Genomic DNA, 23,055 nt, shown 5'->3' with positions numbered 1-23,055 from the left:
CCTTCTGGGGCTGGGGGGTTTTAGAGCTGAGCCTGTTTGTCCGAAGGAGGATGGGTGTCCACTGCACCTTAGCAGAGGTTGCACCAAACCCCCAAAATTTCCTCCTCCCCCTCTGTTGATGGGAGGTTTGTGTGCAAACCTGGCCTCAGCAGACGAGTCTGTGGCTATGCCTTGCCCAGCCTGAAGGCAGACAGAGGTGATTTTCAGGAGAGCTGCTGGGTTTGGCTTTGTGTGGATACGTTTTTCTCAATTAGACCTGAGCTAAAAGGACAATGGTGTCACCTTGATCTTGTCTCAATTTCCCTTAGGTGGCTTAACTCCCAGTCCCAAGTTCTAGTCAGGAGGCATTTTCAGGGAGGGCTGGGCTTCAGTGGTCGCAGCTTCTTTATTCAGTTTTGTCAGAATGGGCAAAAATTCCTTCCTAACAAGATTTCAGCCATTAGCCATAACCTTCCAGTCTCTCTCCTAAGTCCTGTGAGGAACAGCTGAGAGAGCAGGGGTGGTTTAGCCTAAAGAACAGGAGGCCCACTCCAGCTATTTTTAAATAATATTGAAGCTACAGCTTTGTCTGTCCCAACTCTTATTAATGTTCAGCTTTCAAGCTTGAGGTTTCAGTACGATCCATCTTTGAATTGCACAAGGCAGCCATAGAGTTCAAATAAAGTCCATCTAGAGGCCTAACAGTACCAGCTACTTATGGCAAACAAGCACTTAGCTACTTTCAAATCATATCAAATTTTTTAGCCCCAGTCTATGCCTTGGATCTGCCATGAATTGGGTTGTGGATTTTCAGAGTTCCATTGTTGCTCCTTCCAGTTTTGTTGAGGAATTGTCACCCATCTGTGACATCATCCCTTGGAAATGGTGTCTGGATTCCAGAAGAAGACACCAACACCTCGTCTTTTGCAGAGGGAAAGGCTGAAGCCAAATACTGTGAGTAGCCCCTGGGGCTGTGCTAAGGCTGGCAAGTGCCCTGGTGTCCCTGCTCTCCCTGGGCCTGCTGTCCAGCAGCGCTGTGAAGCTGCAGAGCCCCTCCCCAGCCCTTTGTGCTGTGCTCCTGTTGCTGGGGGCTGTCCTGGAGCAGTAGGGAACACTGTGGGATGCTTCAGTTGTGCCTTGCCTGGCTGTGCCAGCGGAGCCAAATGAAACCAATGTACAGCTGAAGCCCTGAGCATGTGTTCTGTCCCTTTCCCTTAGCCCCAGGAATTCCTTCTGTCAGGCTGGGCACTCACCTGTGCTGCTCTGACCATCCTGCCCTTGGGCACCTGGGCATGTGGGAGGGGAAAGCTCAAACTCTGCCCAAAGCCTTGAGAGCCACGGGGTGTCCTAGCTGGAAGAGCTTCCAGAGCACCTGTTCTCTCCCAGCTCCTGTGTGGGCACAGAGCCAGCCCTGCAGGCAGCACTGGAGCCAGGGCCACAAAGTTCCCTTGCTGTCTGGAGCTCCCTTGGCTGAAGTTGCCCCAGTGCTGAGGCTCTGTCAAGGAGAATTCTCTGTTTTCTTCTGAGGAGGGCTCTGTCAGCCCAGACAGAGAAAACAATTAACAGGGAGAACCAAAACTTGGACACATTCCTGTGCACCTCCCTCTTGGTACACCTTTGTTTTCTTGCATCTCTTGGACTCAGCCAGCAGCGATATCTCCTTGCTGTGAGTTCTGAGTGTTGTGCAGGGATGGAGTTCAGGCAGTTCTGAGAGCTCCTCCCCATTCTCTGGAAAGGTCACTGCCTCAATCCAAGGAAACGTAAGAGGAAACAAATGCCCAAAGAGCAGAAATCCCCAACCATGTCCCATCCAGTCCTGGAGAAACCAATGGGACAGAGCCATGTGGCTGGAGTTGTGTATTGCACTCTGTATTATTAATTTACTGATGCTAAGGATTTCAGCAGGAAACTTCCATTGCTCCCAGGACTGTCCTAGTGGCTGTGATCACAAGTTATTCACGTGTGCCACTTGTTCAAGAGAAGCCTTTCTGAGCAAGCCCATCTCTGAGGCTCTAGCTGGTGTATTTTTGCCTTTCAGCTGCTTCCCTCTAAGTTCCAGAGAGAGAAGTTTCCCAGCAGGAAGAAGGAGGCCAGCACTGGGGGGATTATTCTGCCCAGAACTGGCCCATTTCTAGACAGGAGTGAGACTCGTCCCAAGGTAGCCTTTTCCTGCTCTTTTCCTTTCTATTTATCATGAAGTTTGCAGAGGGTGTGTGCTTGTGACAGGCTTGCCTCCAGCAAAACACCTCAGTGTGCAGGTGCTGTTGTCATTGCAAACTGCTGGGAGTGGTGGACTGGGAGTGCTGATGTGCACTAAGCAACACAAATGAGCTCTGCTGAAGGTGCTGGGCTGTGCTGGAGTGTAGCTGCCATTGCTGGCAGGGGGAAGGCTGGGGACACAAAGGCACAACATTGCCATTTGCCATTCTCCTGCTGAAATAGCCACCTCTTCCTTTGGTGTGCTCACCATCAAATGCTTGGGGTCACAGGATTCCCTCCGGAGTGGCAGCATTGGCCTTTGAAGGCCAAGGATCTGCAGGAATTACTTCAGATTTAGCAAAACAAATTGCATTCCTGCTCTGGGCTGGAAGGATGTGTTGGACCCTGACGGGCTGTTAGATTTTGCAGGCTGCCAGATGTAGAGGGGACTGGCCCTGGGCAGAGGGGAATGGATGTGCTTTATCTGGATCAGTGCCTACTGAGAGGTGTGTTTAAAGCTGCTTTTCTGGCAGGACTGGCTCAGTAGAAAGCACAGTCCAAAGGGGTAGGTGACCAAGGTGGGCTGTTGAGCAGGAAATTGGCAGCAAGAGACGTGGAACAAACTGGTTGAGGATTGCCCTGGAGAGGGGCGTTGGGAACACCCAGGGAAGGGCGCAACTAAGGGACAGTGTGCTGCAGCCACTCCCTTCAGCAGAATGTGTCTGCTGTGAAGTCCCACAGGAGACCTGCTTGTGTCTCTGCAGTGACAGTAGTGTGGCTGGAGAAGGCAGACACAGCAGGGGAGAGTTTTCTCAAAGCAATGTCACTGCTCCGGAAGCATTTGCTGTTGTGGTGTCGTTCCAGATGTGCCTCAGGAATGGCATTAAATAAGATAGCAATAATGACAAGAAAGCAGCCATTTAAAGCTCATGGAAAAAGGAGATACCAACTCTACTTTTACCCAAGTTGCTGAGAAAATAACTGAACCTTATCCTCAAACAGCATTCACCTAGTTTGTCTTTTGATTTTCACCTCATTTGTCTTTTTATTCTTGCCTTTCCCTCTGTTTGAAACACACTTTTTCGTAGAATGAAAGGGTAAAAAATCATCCAAGCAAAAGAAAACTGTTTATTAGTAAGGATTCAGCTGAGCCAGGCGTGTCTCCCTCTCCGAGAGCCAAGCACACACACACCCTCTGAGAAAATGGCAATCTTTCTGTGCCCTTTATACCCATCATGGGCAGTCCCTGTCCCCTTTCCCATTGATGGGTACTCAGGAGCTTCCATTCTCTACTGACCACCAACTTTTCTGTCCCCTCCCCTCTCATCCTCCTTCCTTTTGGTCAGGTCTTCAACCCCATCCCTCTCACTGCGACACTCAACAAACCAATCTGAACAAATCCAAACCACAAACAACATATAGAACCAACAAATTCCATTCTTTTGCTTCATAACCTTTTGGCTTCAGCCAAATATCACCTCATCTCTCACACCTGCACTGGTCCTGTGCTCTTCTTACTGATGTGTAATTTCTAGAGCAAAAAAGATATTTGCAGTTGTGTGGGCCTGGGTTTCCCTGTCTCAGAGTAAAGGACATCCCAAAATTGTTTCCCATAGAGACTCCTGTAAATCCATGGGTTTTACTTACTCCATGAGCACTCAGTCAGTGCCCCAGAGCTCTGTGACCACCTGGGCACAGGGCTGTGCTTAAGGGAAGTGCTGCCTGGCATTGTGGAGAAAGAAAGCTGGAGAAATACATGCCAAAAGAGCAGCTTGGCTTGAGGCTGCTCTGTGTGGCCCAGCAGCTGTGGATCAGCTGAGAGCAGAGGTGGGTGAGCCACTGTTTGCCCAGTGTGGGCTGGGCAGACGTGCTCCCCCAGAGTCTGTACTTCCCTGTGGATCAGTGGTAGATTCTCCTGCATGAACCTTCGTCCCAGCAGCTGAAGCTCTCCCTGCTCTCTCTTTCCTCTCCAGCTGCCGTCAGCTGCCCCGAAACAGAGCTGGTTTGGGGTTTCCCCACCAGAGGTGGTCTTTTAGAACTTCGTTGCTCAGGAGGTCTCTGAAATGGTGCTGTGTCTCATTAATAAGGGCAAGGTAAGTGCTGCCACCCGGGGCTTTAACAGTGTGCTGGAAGAGGAGAGTGCTGTCATTCCCCCAGTGTGCAGCAAAGCAAGTTATCTGCTGCAGCACATGCAGAAGAAAATGTCTCAGCACCTTGTTCTGCAAGATGCTGGAAATCTTCCTGTGCTGGGAATTGTCCCCTGATTTTGGCCATGCCTTGATGGTATCTATCCCTAAGGAGTTTCCCTCTCTTGCAAGCTCTGGACTGATGGGAATGCTGAGGGCTGTACAGTTCTTACCTGCTCTTGTGCTTTGCCTTGAGTCTATTGCCCAGCCTGTGTCTCCTTGGTTAATCTTGGCTCCTGGTAGGAATCTCTGCCTCTCTCAGCCAGTTTGGCTCCCTTTGTGCAGCTCACAGTCAAAGCTCAGGGGCCGAGACCTTTCCACTTTATGCTGGAATCACTTCTCATGAATGGCATTGGCAGTGCAGGAGCTGTGTTCTGAAAGAGTCCTGCAATCAACCTGAGGGAGCAGAAGCAGTGAGAGGCCTTTAGGTGCCACTTGAGGCTCCTGCTCAGCTTCATCCAGCTCTGCTCAGCTTTTCCAAAAGCAACACAGTGCTCTGCTTTCCCTTTGGAGAACCACAGCACATCCAAAGCCATGTGTTCCTGGAAGTTCTCACCTTCACTTGAAGAAATTGGGATTGTTTTGCAGTTTCCGAAGTGAGCTGAGGGGAAAAGGTTAAAAAATGTCAGCAGTTGTGTTCCAGTGTAAAGAGGAAAACTTGAGGCCATTTGAATTTCAGTCAGGGAAACATTTTCTCAAGTGAGGCTTGTGCCAAGAGTGGGCTGGTGGGAGGAGACAGGAGGGAGTCCAAACCATGTGGTTTAGACTTTTGGAGAGCATCTTGGTGCTCAGGTGTTGATGCTGTCAGTGTGCTAGAAAATGCATGTTTGCTGTGTCTGTGAATGGCAGAGGGCAGAACGTGGCCTGCTGGCTGCAGGCAGGAATGCCCAGCAGCCCAACTTGCCTGCACAGGCAGCAAGAAGGCCTGGAGAGCCAAGACTGGCTTTTGATCCTGGAAGCACAGTGTCAGTCAGTGCTGGTCATGTTTCTGCAGGCAGAAAATGCCTTTGAAGCCCACAGTCAATAGGCACAGCCTGTCTGTGTTTCTGTCACTTCTGGCAAACTGATTGCTCTCATGGTTTTATGATTCTTCCTTGCTGCTTTACTGCCCATTGAAATTCTCTTTGCCCTCTCCTTGTTTAAGGATTGTCTTGCTGTGTTCCTTCCTTCTTTTGCTTTTCAGGTTTGCTTTTATTCCCAGTAAGGCCACAGGGTTTGTTCTCCTCTCTTGCTGCTCTGCTTGCCTGACTCTATCCCCACAAGGTCCCTGCCCAAACCTGATGTGCTAGAAGGGAATTTCTTCCTTCCCCCAGGATAATGTGCTGGTTTGCTTTCAGGCAGCACTTTCCCCCTGTGGGACATGACAGCTGCATGGCTGTGTGCAGGCAGAAGACAGCAGGTTTTTTGTCCTTGTTGAATATGCAGATGACTTGGTTCAGGTGCTCTGTCTCCATCCTGCTGGTGCTGACCTGCTCAGCCCTTCCTTGCCAGCAGGCACTGCAGTACTGGTCGTGGCCAAAGTGCTGGAGGCAGACAGAAGGGATTCCAGTTCAGCCTTGTGAATCATGTGCCTGTGGCTGCACAGCTGAAAGTGCTTTGGAGAAGGGGCCAAGGAGGGATGTCAGCAGGGCAGGGACAGGCCTCCTCTGGTGCTGTTTGCACAAGTGTCAGAATGATCATTTGGTGTCTTTGCTGCAGATTCCTCGTCTGGTGAAGGTGTGCATGGAGAGCTGCCCTTATTTCCAGCTGGCGTGCCCCAGGGATGTGTACCATGTGGTGCCAGCAGGCGCCTCTGCCCCTGTGAGCATCCGCTTCAGCCCCGCCGAGAACAAGGTGAGACTGCAGGAGCCAAAGCACAGAGTGATCTGCACAGCCATTGTTTTCCCTGCACTCTGGCTCCAGCCCATTGCATGCTGTGAGCTTGGCTGCAGGCCGTGGGCAGGCAGCCTGCAGGCAGTCCCACCTTGGCAGGGGCTGGCAGGCACTGCAGCCAGGCCTGCCAGGCTCTGCTTCCCCTCCCTGCCCATCCCTGAGCATTGCCAAGGGAAGATGCACAGGGAAGAGGATGGAAATGACAGAGGGCTGTTGACAGATGTTGGGCCATCTCTAGGTCCAGTGGAAGGGGTTTCCTTATGATGGAAAACACCTGAGGAACAAAGAGGTCAGAGAGCTTTTCTCCTCCCTGACTGGCAACAGCTTCCCTGCCTGCCCCTGGGCTGGAGCAAAGATGGTGCTTGTTCAGCCCCTCTGCTCTCCAGCCTTGCAGCTGTGCTGTCCCAGAGCACAAGTGAGCATGATGCAGCTGCAGGGCCAGGGCAGAGGATGTGCTGTGCCCGTGAGGCCGGCCTGGCACAGGCAGACTGGGCTCTGGATGCCCTTGGTCAGCAGGAGGTTGCTGAGCTGCAGGGGACTGGGACAGCTGCCTGAAGGAGCTGGTGCAGGGCAGGTACAAGCTGCAGGCAGAGCTGTGAGCCCAGAGCCCGTGGTAGTGACACTGCTTGGGCTGTGTCTTCATGCCTGGCACTGTGCTTGCTCTGTCAGCTGGCACCCATCCCGTGCCAAAGGTGCTTTTGTGTGCAGGATTGAAGAGCAGTGCTGAGGCCCTGGCAAGTCTGATCTCAGTGCTGGGATCTGGAGGGTTCATGTTCTGATCTGGAGGCCTGTTCATATGCAGGGCTTTAGGACATGGCATAGACGGGAGGAAGGGTTGCAGGGAAACAAAGAGAGGCCCTTTGCAAGAGCATCCTGCTGCCTCTTGGCACTGTTCTTCTCCTGACTTGGTTGGAGAGGCAAAGTTTGAGGGGAGTTCTGAGCCAACTGACGTTGCTGCACCAGGCCGGAGGTGCAGGATCTCTTTGGGTGCAGCTGTTTTCTCATCTTCTTTTGCTGCTTAGAGTCAGTTGAACACTTTGTCCTATTCTCAGACAGTGATAACATAGAAAGCTAAAGAGGAATGTCCTGTGTTCCCTAGCTCCCAGCTCCTTAGAAGGGACTTAGGAATTCTTTAACATCATTAAAATTTAGAGTCAAAATTATGGTTGCCTAGGGTATGGGTATGACCCAAGTGACACAAGAGCTGAATGCCACAGAGATAGATTTTGCAAAGTGCACGGGTGCCTTTAAAATGTGACATATTAGTAGAACTTAGTGTTCATTTTAGTGTGCAATAGGTAAATTGATGCCCTTGGATGGTTATAGAAATGGTTTTTCTTCAGCCATGGGGATGGCACTAAATGCCCTGTGCTGAGCCAGTTTCTTTTCCTGCAGGATTATCGCCACGAGCTCATCTGCATGACTTCCAGGGAAAAGATAGTTGTGCCAGTTCGGGCCATTGGTGCCCGAGCTGTCCTGGACTCCCCTGCCCAGCTGGACATCTCCAAGGGTGCAGCCCAGTGCAGCACCCAGCAGGCTCTGCTGGTGCCCAGTGTGGGTGCCCGGGCAGCTCGGTACCAGCTGAGCAGCCAGAGGTGAGGCAGCTCATCTGTCCTTGTGCAAAACACCTTTGGGGGATGAGAGCAGAGTTGGGAAAGAGCAGCAAAAGGAACCAGAGCACAGCAGCTGCTGCCCTGCAGCCTGGCTGGAAGGGAGCAGGATGGATGGCATCTGCTCTTGCTTTCAGTGGCCTTTGAGCTTTCTCTGTCCCAGATTTCCTGGAGGCTGCTGGAACATGTTGGGAGCTGGCTTGCGCCCTTCTGAGCTCAAGCAGCTTCTGAAAAGATTCCTCAGCGCTGTCAGCCAAACAGAGCCATTCTCTGGGAGGCCACAGGCACATGGCTTTGCAATGGTCCTGGAGGGGAGCTCTGGAAATCATCTGAGCAAATACACTGCTCAAAGCAAGAGCAGTGTCTGGGGATTGCAAATGCCATTGGGAGATCTGGACCTGTCTTTAGATGCCATACAAGGAAACAAACAGATCAACAGACCTATTTAAAAAAGCAGAAGAAAACAACCGATGAAAAGCCCCTCCATGCCTTATCTTTTCTGCCTGTCAGGTGCAGTAGTGATTCATTGAGAGGATGGATCTGACTGAGTGAGAAGTGTCTTAAGGAGCAGCTGACAATTAGCAGAGAAAAGGCCAAAATTGAGCTTGCCAGCCCCATCTCTTGGCAGTGGTTTTCATTTGGTTATTACAGTGTCAGGGATGTCTCCTTGCCAGCTCTTCTGTCTGTGGGCTCAGGGAACAGCTTAGTGTTGTTGGCTGAAATTCAGAGGAGTTAAGTGTAGCTGTAGAGCTTGTGTCCTTGGGTCTTGGGGAGCCAGGTGTGTGTGAGAGATGACTGCTGCAGCAGGAACAGAGGAGTCTGGTGGGGACAGCCCAGGGATGGAGGAGATGCAGGGGCTGATTTGCACTCAGTTTTTCAGTCCTGACAACCGAGTCCTGAACTTGGCTGGATCCTCTTCTGATAATTTGAAGAGAAGAAGACACCTTCTTTCTCAGGCAAGCCCTGAAGTCACCCCCAGGAATGTTATTCCCCTCCTGCCATGTGAGGGCAGGAGCATGGAACATGGGGCAGAAGTGGGAAGGGAATGGAATTGTAGGTAGTGCTGAAGCCTGGCCAGGGATTGCCCTAACTGGCAGCTTCTCTGTTCTGATGAAATTTCTGGCACAAGACTAAGAAAAGGATGCTGTGCCTTGCCCCCAGCAGGCTCTGCTCCCCCTGAGCCCCAGCAGAGCTGCAGCAGTGCTGGCATCAGCCCCGGGGCAGAGGCAGGAGCCCGTGCACTGATCTGGCTCTGGGGCTGCTGGGGCCTTGTCTTTCCTGCTCTCCCTCCAAAATCTCACACCCAGCACATCAACATTGCTGGCCCAAGGCTTCTCCATCAGCCAGCAGTGATGTTCTCCCCAGTGGGAATGGGAACAGCTCAGCCCATCACTGAAGCAAGAGGTCCTTCATGAGCAGAACCTGAAGCAAGTTCATCAGCTGTCACTGCTGACATGAACAAAGCTCAGCTTGCCAGAAGTTCTCTTTGTTTTTTTGTGCGATGCATTCATCACCAAAGTCCCCAGAAGACATTTTGAAGTGACAGATTGAGCAGCAGCAAAGCACCAAGGCCAGGAACTTTTGTTTCCTCATTGGGGCTGTAGAAGAGCACAAAGCCCAGCAGCTGCTGAGCAGAAGCACATTTCCCCTGAGCTGTCCCTGAGCATCAAAGCACAGAGTCTGGTGTTTGTCAGGCAAGAGCTCTTGCCCTGGTGACCAATCCTGATTGCTCCTGGTAAATCCAAAGTGCACCAACACATCTGCATCATTATTTCCGAGACATTGCCCAGAGTTTCTCTGCTGGGCCAAGCAAACAGTTACCAGCCTGGATGACAACCCAGAGTCCCAGACTGCATTGCTGGTAAATACACAGAAACCTCCTGTTGTGCTTCCTTGATGTGCTCCTGCTCATGGTGCTTCATTTAGCTGGGATTGGACCCTTCAGGCTGTAAATGGCATCCTCCTTTTGGGTCTTGTTTCCATGTCACTGTATTGCTCATATCTGCATTTGCACTCTCTCAGAGTTTTGATTGCTCCTTTTCTTAAAGCAGCTTTCATTGAAATGCTGATAAAATGTGTGCTTTTTAGGCTAAATCAGGATGTTTTCAAGGGAAAAGAAACCAAAGAACCACACTGCAAATTCAACAGTAACTATTCCTTGGTCTTGAGGGAAAAGTTCCTTCTTCCTGTCTGATTCCTAGGCTGTAATCTGCCAGGACAGGGAGTGCCCTAACATTGGCATCTCCTGAGATGAGGTTTATAGGCAGGAGGAAAAGAGAAATTCCTGAGGCAGTCAGTGTCAGGTTGTGCATGCAGATAACTCTGAACCCTATCTGTGCTCTTCACAAAGCATTCTGTGATGGGATTGCTGGCAGTGGGACCCTTGAGGCTCATGGCAGAGAGCTGGATGCAGAGTATGGGGGAGCTGAGGTCATTTTCCCCACAGGATCTGGTGAGGGCTGGATCTCCTGAGCAGTGGCTGCGTGGCTGTTTCTGATGCTGTCTGTCCTGGCTGTCTTCTGCTGCCTGTGCTTGGTTTGCTCCCTGCTTGCCCAAGGCAGCTGCAGAGAGCTGCAGTGCAGAAGGAATCTGCTGGCGAGGTGTCCCCCCAGCCCTGCTCCCTCTGTCTGTGTTGCAGTCCTTTCTCTGTGGTGCCGGCCACAGGAGCTCTGGGCGCTGGTGACACCGTGCAGGGGACAGTGGGATGTCACCCGCGGGCCAGCGGTGACCCCTGCGGCTCCCTGGCAGTGTGCTGCAGCACAGGTGAGTGCTGGGCCCTGCAGGGGCACAGGACAGTTCTGCACCAGGGCTCCCTGCTGTCCCCTGCCCTGCATTCCCTCCAGAGGTACCTCCCTGCTCAGCTCTAGTCCAAAGCAAACTGAGAACTCCTTGGTGTTTAGGGCCTTGAGAAAGTGGATCCCCTCTCACAGGCAAAGAGTTTGGACTCCTGTTTTGCTGGGAGTTGGTGAGGGGAGGAAGGAGGATCACTGATTCTCCACTACCCTGTGGCTGTGCCTGGCTGAAGTTTTCTTTGATTCCTGGGCAGTGCTGTAGGGGAGGTCTCCATCAGCCTCTCTCCAATGCAATGGATTTCTTGCACACCTGTGTCCCATCTGCTGCTTCTCCACTGGCTTGCCACAGAGCCTTTTTCTATGTGGCCCTTACACAGAGATGTAGTTTCTGCCTAACAACATTTTCAGACCCTCAAGTTCCTTTTTTGTGACAAATCCAAACAAATTTTTCCCTGTCCCCAGTTCCCAGGCCGTTCATACTATTGCAAACCTCTCTCATCTATCTCCCATTTCATTTCTAGACTGAGGAATCCCATTCAGTCTTCATATAGAAGCTGCTCTGTACTTACTAATCTTTCCTTTGTCCCTTTTTAATTTGATTTTCAATGCTCCAGGTAGGTTTTTCAGAACAGAACCTGGATCACCTCTCAGTGAGCCTGAGGAATGGGTTAGAAATTAGAAGTCAGCCCCAATGGATATCTCATGAGGGAAGAGAAGGTTCCTTATGTTCTCCTGCAGCATCAGGAGCTGGTTGCATCCAGCTCAGAGTCAGGGAGTGGAACGGAGGCAGCCTGGAAAATGCAGTGTAAGAGAGGGAATGATTGTAGTGCAATGGACATCTCTCCCCAGGCCGTGAGAGCAGGCTGCCCCTGCAGCTCAGAGGGGAAGGCCAAGGACCCTTGGTTGAACTCAGCTCTCAGACTCTGGACCTTGGGAACATTTTTGTCAACACCTCCCATGTCTATGAGGTGAGCAGCAGGGCTTGGAAGGGATCCTGATGGCTCCTGAGGCAGCAGCAAGCCTGGTGGAGCTGTGGAGTTGCTGCCAGCCTGGGCAGTTGTGAGCAGGGAATATTTGATGTCTTGCTCAAATCTGGGGGGTCAGAAAGGTGTGTCTGTTGTTCCTGAAGCCCCAGTCCCTGCTTTTGGGCAGCCTTCCTTAGGGCTCAGCTGGGAGGCTCCCTGCACAACAACCCCTTGGCACATGAAACCAGCACTGGCTCCAAAAGCTGATTGTTCAGAGGCTTTTGTGGCAGTGCCAGACACAAGGCACCTTTGGGCTGGGCTCTGCAGAAGCAGCTGCAACAAACTGGCTGCCTTTGAGCTTCAGCCCACTGCAAACAGCCTCCAGCCAAGTGTCTCCTGCTTATTGCTGCAAGTGACAGGAAAGCCTTGGGATTCTCTCCCTTGCTGACCAGCCCCTCATCACACTTCAGCCTTGGTGCATCTCTGGCTCTAGAAAGAGAAAAGTGTTCCTGGGAATAAAGCAAAGGATTTTCCTACGTATTTGCCTCCCCCACAATGGTGTCAAGTTTACAAAAACATCATGAGAGAGCAAGTGAAGAGGTAGAAAATGAGGCCCTGCATCATGGCAGACACTTTCAAAAGCTTGGCTGGGGAAGAGAAAGACACCCTGAGTTTTCTTACCAAAAGATGGTGCTGTCTATACATTTTGGTGCTGATGCCTCATTCCCAGTGTATTGTTTTGATGGTATGGGAAAAGGTGAATGAGCAGATGGTGCTGTTGGAGCTGTGCTAAGTGAGGCAGCAGCAGCTCTGGGGTGATTGACTACGCAGCTGCAATCAGCCCACGCTGCTGTCAGGGCCAGCTCTCAGTGAGCTTGGTGATGCTGAGCAGAGGTGCACTGCTCTGTGTGCATGGGCTCAGCCCAGGGTGACTGCAGTTCTGTGGAGTTCTCTCTGCTCTGCATGAAAACCCAAAGGCAGAACTTGTCCTGTTGTATCTTTTGCCTTCTGCCATTCAGCAGCACAAAGCATCTTCTGCCTTTTCTGGGTGTTCATGGCATCATGAGACAATAAGTCACAAGAAGGGAAGGTTCCACATGTATTTCCACTTGGCTTTCTTGCTGCTGCAGGTGAAACTGATGAACCAAGGAGCTCTGGATGCTCCCTTCACCTGTATCCTTTCAGCCACCAGCATGGGCTCCTGCTTCAAGTTTGCACCCTTGGAGGGCATCATTGCAGCAGGTGGGAGCCAGAATGTGCAGATCTCCTTCAGTGCCACCGTGTTGGGGAGCTTTGAGGAAGAGTTCCAGTTCCAAGTGGCTGGATCTCCTACGCCTGCCATCCTGACCATCAAGTAAGGACCCTGGGAGCTGGGTGGGCACATCGGTAGCTGTGTCTGGGACATGCCCCACCTACCTCATGTTGGGCTGGAGCAGAGAAAAAAGGTGTTTCCTGGGGTCTGAATCTCTGCTCTGATGCTGGCATTGCTTTAGTGTGAGGATGGCTCCTTCCCTGGGTGGTAGCTGGGAGCTGTAATGACTCCTCCCTGCAGGGATCTCCCTGTGCCTTGGGCCATGGCAGGCAGTGGGATGGATCAGCTTTGGGCAGCAGCTGCTCTGGGATGTCCCACCTGAGCAGCCAGCAAGGTCCCCAGGGCTTTGGAGATGGGCCAGCCTGGGTGATTGTGCAGCAGCAGCAGTGTTTGTAAAAACTTGTGTTAACAATCCATGGCAGATGGGCAGCAGCAGGCTCAGCTCACCTCTGGCAGCCCTGCTGTGGGGGACAAGCTGTGCTCCCAGCTGCTGTGCACAGAGTGCTCTGGTGCCTCCTTGACACAGGCAGGAAAGGGCTGATGTGGGAGTCAGGGAAGTGTGCAGCAGGAAGTGTCCCAAGGACTTGGGCATCCTCGCGTGGGCTGGTGCCATGGCAAGAGATAATCCTGGCCCAGGCAAAGGGAGAAGGGGTGATCCCAGGGGAGGCAGAGCTCAGTGCTCAGGAGCACAGCAGCGTGAGGCCTTGTCCCTGCCAGCCTGAGCCATGTGCTGCTATGATAATGTAGTGGGAGCAGGAGAGCTGATGCTGGCTGCTCTGCAGCTTTGGAGCTGGGCTGCTGCAGTGGGCAGGCACTGGCTCAAGGCAGTAAAGAAATGAAAGCAATCTGCACTGGATTATACCAATGAGATAAGGTAGTTGGATAAAAAAGATCAAGGAAGTTATTACTTAGCAAGAGAAAAGTGGTGAGTAGGTGTGCCCATAGTGGAGAAACAATGATGCTGGCTTTGTTTCTGGAGGAAAAATGCTGCTTTTGTATTTTGGAAATCAAGAGGGAACCTTTCACCATCAAATCATTGATTCTCCTTGTGTCCCTGCCCCAAAGTAGCCATGAGGTCTTTCTGCATAAGCAGCTTTCTCCTTGGGCAAGGGCAGGTGTCTCTTGTTGAGATGTGCAGAGCAGAGCCAGGGGCAGTGCTGTGAACACAACAGGAGGCCCAGGTCACTGCTCCTTGATTTGGAACCAAAAGGCAGAGTGGGCATTGATTGGCATCAAGCATGAAATCAGCTTGTGAGTAATGTGCAGCTTCAAGTGCTGATTTCAGTGGATGTTGGTGACTTCTGGAGACTGTCTGCTGAGTTCAAGGAGAGCTGAGGTGTTGTGCTGGATTCAGGACACCCTGGTTTGGTTGTTGAAGCTGTTGCTCTTGGCTGTGCCAGCTGGTGCACTGCTGACAAGCTGGTCCTTTCCTCTAGGATTCATCTGTCCCCTGGCTAGAACTGTTGCTGCTCTTTGCAGAGGATGTTTGGGGCTCACCTGGATTCATGTCTCAGAACTCTGTCTGTAATGATTGTGTGGGTCAAACTCTCCTGAGAAAGCTCCTCCATGGGAACAGCAGTCCCAGCTAAGAAGGAGTAAAGCAGGGAACCTGTGGCTGGAAGGGCTGCTTACAGAAGTTTGTGGGGACACCTTTATGTCCCTCCCATTGCAGATGGGGAAAGTGAGGCACAGAGCCATGTCTGGGTGTGTGTTCAGGGTCCTTCATGGGAGCAGCAGCACCCAGGGGCTTCTCCTGCCTGCCCTGTGCCCAAAGCCCATCTGTGGCTGTTGGCTGCTGGGCCCTTGGCTTTAGCTGCCTCCTGTGCACAGGGCCCTGTGCTGAGCACATGGTGCTGTGTTGGTTGGAAACCCAGGGTGCCCTGAGCCCAGGTTTTGTGCCCCTGAGCCACGACAGCCGGGCCTTTGCAATTCCTTTAACCGAGCCATTTCCTCCTCTGTCCTCGCCCTCCAGAGGCAGCGTCATTGCTCCAAGTTTGCACTTCGACCTCCCTGAGCTCGACTTTGGGGACATCTCCTTTGGTGAGTGTTCCTTGGGCTGGGACACAGCATCAGGGATCTGTGCCTTCCCACAGAAAAGCATCCCTCACTCCTGGTCTGCCCCAGCAGCCTCTCCAGGCTGTGAACTGCAGGGCTGCTGCTGCTGCCTCGGGTGGCATTTTGCCCTTGGGAGATCCAATAGAAGCAAGGAATAGAAAGTCAGTATTTTCTGGTGTCTCTGTGCTGCTTTAAAAGAGAGATGTCTGCCAAGGAAGGTGGGAATCTTCCTGCAATGGAAAGATAAGCCCCTCCCTCCAAATTCTTATACCTTGGAAATGACAGGGCTGCCAGGGAAAACTATGGGAAAAGGAATAACAGTTCTTTCCTAGACTGTCTCAGGAGAGCACAGACAAGAAGGCAAGAACAGACGTTTCCCAGGCGCCAAGTCCCATTTTTCCCCTTTGGCGGAGTTCCGGTCCCAGCAGGAGGAGCTGTGGGCTCTGGCAGTGCAGTGATCCCCTCCCAGCCGGTGGAGGAAGGGAGCGGGGAAAGGAGGGAGAGGGGGAAAGGAGGGAGGGAGGGTGGGAGGGAGGGAGGGAGGGAGGGAGGGAGGGAGGGAGGGAGAAAGGAAGGAAGGGAGGGAGGGAGGGAGGGAGGCAAGGACATGCTCCTTTTGCACACTCCCCAAGGGCAGGGAGCTGTCGGCAGTGCGGAGCAGCAGCAGGCAGGAGCGGGGCAGGCAGGCAGGGTCGATGCCAGCACTGAGCTGCAGCCAGGGCAGTCCCAGAGCCAAGCACACAACCTCCCACAGCAGCAGCGGCCGAGCTTCGGTCCCCGAGCGGGAGGAAGGGAAGCTCCGCTCCCTGCCCAAGCTGAGCTCCGACTGCACAGCCGCCCACGGCATCACACCACAACTCCCAAAAACCCCGAAGGGAAAAGCCCAGCCCCAGGACAAAACCCGCCAAAACCCCTCTGCCCCTTCCCAGACCAAGGGCAACATTCACTGCCAAGCCCAAACCCAGAACAATGAAGTTGATGAACTTTTGAAGGAAACTCATTGCCTTTGCTGAGCTGCTTCTTCCCCAGCCTGCATCAGCTCGGGGGCACTTGTCAAGTTGCCTTTTGAGGAAATGAAACAAGAAAGGCAACAGATGGAAATATGGTTCTGTACCAGGAGATTGATCCTGCTGAATCTGATTTCTTTCCTAAGGTCTCTCCAGCTGAAGGCAGCTGTTGTATCTTTGCCTCTCTGTAACTGTTGGCTGTTGTGTGCATGTGCTGAGCTCAGTCTCATTTGAGGTTTTGACATCTGGGTTTGTCCTTTTGTGCCTCTCTTGCCTTCCTGCTGGAGTCACTGCTGGAGCTGGCAGTGGTCACTTGGATGGGCACAGAGCAGCTCTGGGCTGCAGCTGCAGTTGTTTTTTCTGCCCATGTGTGTTCCAGTGAGTCTTGGTGAGCAGGCCTGGGGAGAAGTCTCCTCCTCACAGAGCTGGCCAGCCCAGCCAGATGTGCACTGCAGAGCAGGTTGTGGCTGCTCTGCGGGCTCTGCAGGACATGCCCACCATGAGTGGCTGTATCTCTGCCTTTCCAGGATGGAAAGCAAATCCCAGAGCTAAAGTGGGGTCAACCCTTGCAGGCAGGAATCCCAGTGAGCAGCATGGGTGTGATGTCCCCGTTTGTTGGGTGAGGTGGGACCTGGTTCCTCATTGCTAATCTCAAAGCAAGGCTCGGGTGTGCCCCCAGTTGAGTGGGCTCTGAGCTGCCACGTGCTCAGTCTGTTTGGCCCAAACCAAGAGACGCCTTAAGGATCCTGCAGAGAGAAGCTGCTTTAGGGTGCTTTGCCTCACATTCTAGTTCCTGATTCCACCCTCACTTTCTTTTGCTGTAGCTTCTTCTAATGACAACTCAGTGTTTATATATCTCTGAAAACAGTGGGAGTGTTGGCAGGCTTCCCAGGGAATTTTCCAGCTTGAATTCTCAGAGTAAATGCTGGGTCTGGGTGCACACTCATCACTGAGAGATAAGTGGTGCTGGTTTGGGGCAGGTGAGGGAGCTCCTCCCCATGCCAAAGAGAGAAGCTTGCAGTGTTGAGCAGAGCTAGGAGTGGGCATTTTCAGGGCTGCAGTCTGGAATCTGTGTCAGAGGGAACTAAGTGACGATTAATTCCTCATGCAGCTTCTCAGGGAGCTGTAGTTCAGATAATAAAGAGCTGAACTCCAATCCCACTTTCATCCTGGCAGGATATTCACCCCAGGATCATGCCATAGTGGGTGCCTGACTGGATATTTGTGTCCTTTGCCAGGCTTTCCCTACACCCAGCGCTGTCGCCTGACCAACAGCTCCCCGGTGCCCCTGACGTTCCAGCTCCACATGTCGGACGATGGCACGCAGCCGGCTGTGGACAGCGTGGATCAGATCCGCAGGGACAGCGACCCAGCCTGGAGGAAGGGAATCCATTTCTATGTGGAGCCCAGGGAGTTCAGCATCAATCCCAGCCAAGGGACCATCCTCCCCCAGGGCCACCAGGACATCGAGGTACGGCAAGAGTCCAGCCACAGAAGCTGCAGCAGCAGGGCTGAAGCTGCACTGGAGTGTGGGAGGGCTTCAGCTCTGGTGCCAGCTTTAAGCATGCTGGGAGTGAGAGATCTGCACTGCTGGGAGGCCTCTGCTAGCTGCCTTATTCAGGATGTTCCTCCAGGAGCACTGTTTGGTTTCCAACATCATCTCCTGAGGTCACATACCTTATGGTCAAGGCCTGAAACCATTCATGTGTTTTTGGGAGCAATTCATTTGATTGCAAGTGGGCAAAGCAAGGATGAAGGCAGAAGGTGGCTGTTAGAGAGATGTCATTGTATAAAGCAGTCAGCTTTTCTTCTTGGTCTCATTTCCCCCTTCCTGGGGAGCAGAATGATTTGTGTTCACTGCAGGAATCTCCAGGGGGGACAAAATACTCTGCAGCCATGAAGTGCCCAGCACCTGCTGGGCCACCCTTTGCCCTCAGCTTCCTGCTGTGAAGCTGGAATCATTGTGTTCAAGTCAGATTTCCTCTGCATGGATGTCATTGTATTCAGATGAGAAATTGGCCCCTTAATTTGAATGCAGTGGTGCAGAGAGCTTTAGTCTGATGTTTTAATGTAGCTGAGCTGTGTCCTGATAGCAAGGTGTGTTTAACAAATCTGGTATTGGCAGAAGGCTTTTGTTCCTCTCAGACTGTGCTCTACACATGGAGCAGCAGAAGAATTGTGGCCAAATCCTCCCTCAAGAACTGGAGGATATCACACATGGGTAATGAGCTTTTGTAAGGAAGAATTTCCTGTTCTTCTCTTCCACCAGGTGACCCTGTGTTCCAACACAGTGATGGAGTTCTACAGGAGGATGCTGGTGGATCTGGAGGGTATTGGCAAGGGAGTGGCAACACTGATCATCACAGCCAGGTACCAGCCCTTGCTGGTCTCCCCAGGCACTGCCTTGCACAGGCTTTGCTGGCTGCAGCTGCCCAGGAGAAGTGCTGCTCAATGGCCTCATGTTGTGCCAGCTGGACATGAGAACAGCAGGGCTTGGACAGCAGCCTGTGGTGAAAAGCAGCCCTGCTCACAGCCCAGCACGGCCCTGGGCCTCTTCTAAAGAGAGCAGGAATGATATCATTGATGGTCCTGGGTTTTTGTGCTTGAGGTGGGACAAATTTCCTGAGGGCCTCCTCTCCTTCTTGCTGCAAGAGGTGGAGTTGTGCTGGTTGTGAGCAGCGTGCATTGGTTTGGGCCACAGCAAGCAGCCTGCTGAGAGTCAGGGTCTGCTTCTGTTCATGAGGGCACATGGCAGGGGACAAGTGGCTCCCAGCAAGTGCTGAGGGCAAGGTCTTAGGAGGGGAAAGCAGCCCTGGATGTGGCAGGTCAGCTGCAGTTTTTCTCTTTCCCTCTGCTTGCCATTTGGAGCTTTAATGTTCTCAGAGCTGAGACCAAAAGTGGTTGTTGCTGCAGCAGAATTGCATCCTGCTGTGCTGCTGTGGGTGCCAGCTGAATGGCCAGAGGGCTGCAGCTCCCTGGTGCTGTTCCCTGTGCCAGGCAGAGCCATGCAGTCAGTGCCTGGGCTGCCATTGTGTACAGCAGGTGGAGCTGGGGCCAGTCAGTGCCTGGAGCTGTGGAGTGAAGGAGCGAGGGAGCTGCAGGGCCTGGGAGGGGGTGATCAGCCCCTCTGGAGGGCAGCTGGTGTCTGTGCCCTGCAGGGCTGGGGCAAAGAGCTGAGTTCTCAGGCAGGGCAGCAGCACCATGGGAGAGAAGGGAGTCATTTTTACTGAGACACTGGAGCTTGAGCCTTAGTGAGCGCTGAGCCTTGTTGGGAAGGCTCCCCCAGAGCTCATGGATCACTGGGACTGTGACAGGAGTCCTTGCAAGCCTCCTTGGGTGAAGGAGGGGCTGGGGCAGCTGTGGCAAAAAGTGCTCCGCCTGGGGCACTTGGCAGCCTCTGGGTGCTGCCTCTCAGGGTTTGGCCCTCCTTGACAAGACCCCTTGGAGTGGGAAGAGGTAGAAGGCAATTTATCCCTGTAGGGCTGTTAAATATCGATTTGACAGTGACCAATGTGTTCTGCTCCATTTCCCAGTCGTTGGGGGTAAATGTTCTCTATTCTCTCAGTGCCTCTGACTCCCCTGGGGTCATCTCTTTGCCCAGATGTCTCGCTCCTGAGCTCCAAGTGTGCAACCCAGTCCTGCAGTACAATGAGTGCCAGCTGAAGGTGCCGTATGAGAGGATGCTCTTGATTAGGAATCCCAGCCACCTTCCTGGCTGCTACGTGCTTATTCCCCAGGTTTGGCATCACATCCACCTCCTCCTGTCAAATACTATTGAGGAGATTATTAGGGGGAAAAAGGCTTTGGATAAGAACATGCTGGTTTCTGTTTAGTCCTAAAGATCTGCTGAGAACAGGATCCTACCCAAATGTAAACTTGAGGAGGCAGTTGAAGCTCCTTAGGAAACAGTTGATGTTCTAGTCTTCAGGGTGTTTTCTTGTGGGAGATCTTAGAGGGTTGTGAAAAGCTGCTGCATCCACAGACAGCAATGCCTGTGCTGGCAGCCTCCTTGAAGGATCCCCTTGGAGTGCTGAGCCTCCAATTCTTGCATCTTGTTTTTGCCTTTTACCTTTGTCCTGGGGAGTTCTAAACGTGTGTGTAAGTTGCTGTTGGGGTGGATGTTAAGGAGTCTAAAGTTTCTTCAGAGGTGCCTCTGAAGCTGCATTTCATTCTGTCCCTTCCAGAAACGCCAGGAGGACTCTGCTGTGTTCTACTCCAGCCCCAAGCCCTGTGGCATTGTCCAGCCCCAGAGCACAGCAGAGATCCCCGTTGTGGTGGAAGTGCAGGCGCCGGGCGAGCATCACACCAATGTTCTCATCGGCGTGTTCGGGGATGAGAGAAACCCACGGGTGAGGGCACGGGGAGCTGTGTGCCTGTGTGCAACTGCTCCTGGCAGGGGGCACAGGGCACAGGGATTCTGCCAGGGAAAACAGGCACAGGCTGCTGTGGGAAGGACAGGAGGGATGGGTGGCACAAACAGCTCATGCCTTCGAGGTGGGAATCTCAGTGTCTGACACAGAATGGAGTTGGGCACAGCTGGAATCCAGGGTCATTTTAGTTCATTATGCTTTAAAATGCTGTTAACTTTGGAGACATCCGGATTAAAATGTCATCTCTGTGAGCACAAAAGAGGATGTCAGAAGACTTCTGGGAGCCTTGAGCTTTCTGTAAAAGAAAGGAAAGCTGGCATATGAAGAGTGGTTGCAAGGATTGAAACTTATATTAAGACATATGGAAATAGCAATGCCAAATTCCCTGGATGGCACCAAACATCTGAACCAGGGCCGTTGTGTCACTGCCTATAAATCAGTGAATAGGAAGAACAGGCAGTGCAGGCTGTGCCAGGCAGCCTGAAGTCTGACAAAAGAGTTGCTTTCAACTCTGAGGCTGCTTCCCTTAACGAGGAGGGTTTCTCCCCACCAGAAGAAGCAGTTGTTGAACTGTCAGCCTGGTCTTAACTAGAGATTTCTTGCAAAGCTTTTACCTTTGGGCCAATAATTTGTAGTTTGGAAGGTTCTCTTACCTTAATCCTTTTCGATTTGGAGGTGAACATGTAATTTTCTTTTTCCCCAAAAGCCCAGCATTTCAGCTGGAGAGTGGTAGGTGTCCCTAAAGAAATAACTTGAGCAGGGTTGAGCTGTTGAAGATATTTTAGGTTTCCCTGTTGTGGTTTGTTTTGGTTTTTTAAAATCTTTCTTGCTTGCTTCCTGGCACAGAGAGCACAATTACGGAGCTCAGGACGGCCGGCAGAAACCTCCCCAAGCCCAAGGGTGACAGAGCTTGGCAGGATCCCAGCACCACAGCCTGAGTATGTGTGGGTGGATGGATGGATGGATGGATGGATGGATGGATGGATGGATGGATGGATGGATGGATGGATGGATGGGGAATGCTAGCTGAGTCACCTGGGAGTGTTGGAAAATGTCACCCAACCCCCCAGCAGTGTCAGGGGAACATTGCTGATAAATCCCTGGTGGAGCTGCAGAGTTTCTGGCCTTGGGCTCTGGGGGGGCTGTGCTGGCTGGGCACTGGCTGGGTCTGCCCCTGGGTGCCTCAGATCTCACCTTTTTGCTGCCTTCTCTGTCTTTTCCTCTCCCACTGTGCTTTTGGCATCCCCACAAGGTGTTCATGCCTGTCCTCTGTAGTTGCTCAGTGCAAGCAGTTGCAGCCGCTGCAGCAGCTCAGTGCCATCCCTGGGCTGCCTTTAGAACAGAGCTGCTCCAGCCTGGATTAGGAATGGCTGGATCAAACCATTTCTCAGTTCAACCTTCCCAGCACCCACTCAGGGGCTGCATCCTGGCCAGGAGCTGCTGGTGCAGGTGTCCCTCCCTCCCACTGCAGGTCCCTGTTCATAGTTATCTTATTTTCCAGAGATGAGCTTTGCTCACCTAAATTTAAACCCCAGCCATCAAAGGAGAAGAGGAGCAGTTTGGCTTCCTCAGGAACTCAATGGAGGCACTTCAAGATTAGAGAGGAGGAGCCAGCAAGAGCCCTGAAAGAGGTGCAGGATTTTAGCCACTCTTCAGGAGCAGAGGTAGATTTTGTTGTACATCCAGTGCTTGTGTTGCCTCCCCAGCCTGCCAGCACCAAGTCATGCTCGTGCTGACCTCCCTTTTTGCTGCCCTGCTGTCCTGTGCCCGGGCAGTGGGCTGGGCAACAGGGCCAGTGGCTGGACATGGGGTGAGTGGGACGGAGAAATAGGAGAGTTTTCCTTGGAGAAGCTGACTCAGATCCTACAGGCCTGTGCTGAGTGTGGGATTTTTTGCCTTTTTTCCTCCCCAATGTAAGATGAGGCTTTTATCTGCATCATCATGGTCAGACCTGCAGCTTCCTTCCCAGAGCCAGCTGGGATGAGTCCTGATCTCCATGGAGCCTCTTGCCAAGCCAGCCAGACTCCCTGTGTGCAGGGCTCTGCTTTCACCTCAGAGCTGCCATTGCACTGCTGGCCCTGAAGCTCTCTTACAGACAGAGACTTTGCAAAGTGGCTGTCTCTTCTTCCCAGCACAGAAAATGGCTTGTTTTTCAGGTGCCAGCACAAACTGCTGAAAACCCTCACCTCCCATTGTTGCCCGACAGAGAGACACGAAACAACTAGGTTGTTTAGTGCGGTGCTTTATTGAGGGCCCTGGGGTCTGAGGACTATCGTCTCAAAGTCAGAGCCCGCCGTTCCCCTTTTTCGTCAGGTTTTTATATCCTTTTACAAAGTGGTGTAGATACAGAAGTACACAATGCAGTTACATAAACCGTACACAATGCAGTTACATAAACCTTGTAGATATTATTTCTAAAAGTCATAAATTCTATACGCTTGTCTACTCAAAACTATAGGTTACCCCCCTTTAATCCTCCTTGCTTGTCTTCCCACCACCAGGACCCTTTATCATTGATTTATTATTTCACTGTGTTCTGCATGCTCTACTAGATCCTTTAATTATTAGTTTGTGGTTCTTAGTATATTCCCAGGCCTGTTTCCCAGGGCCTGCTTGTGAACTGCTTTCTAAGCCTTAGCATAACTACTGCTATTGCTATATCTACATTAGTTCTTTTCTGGTTATTTCGGTATCAACTCCCCCCTTTT

The sequence above is a fragment of the Fringilla coelebs genome (assembly GCF_963513975.1).
Source record: "Fringilla coelebs genome assembly, contig: SCAFFOLD_32, whole genome shotgun sequence".
Lineage (NCBI taxonomy): Eukaryota > Metazoa > Chordata > Aves > Passeriformes > Fringillidae > Fringilla > Fringilla coelebs.
This window is presented reverse-complemented; position numbering follows the sequence as displayed.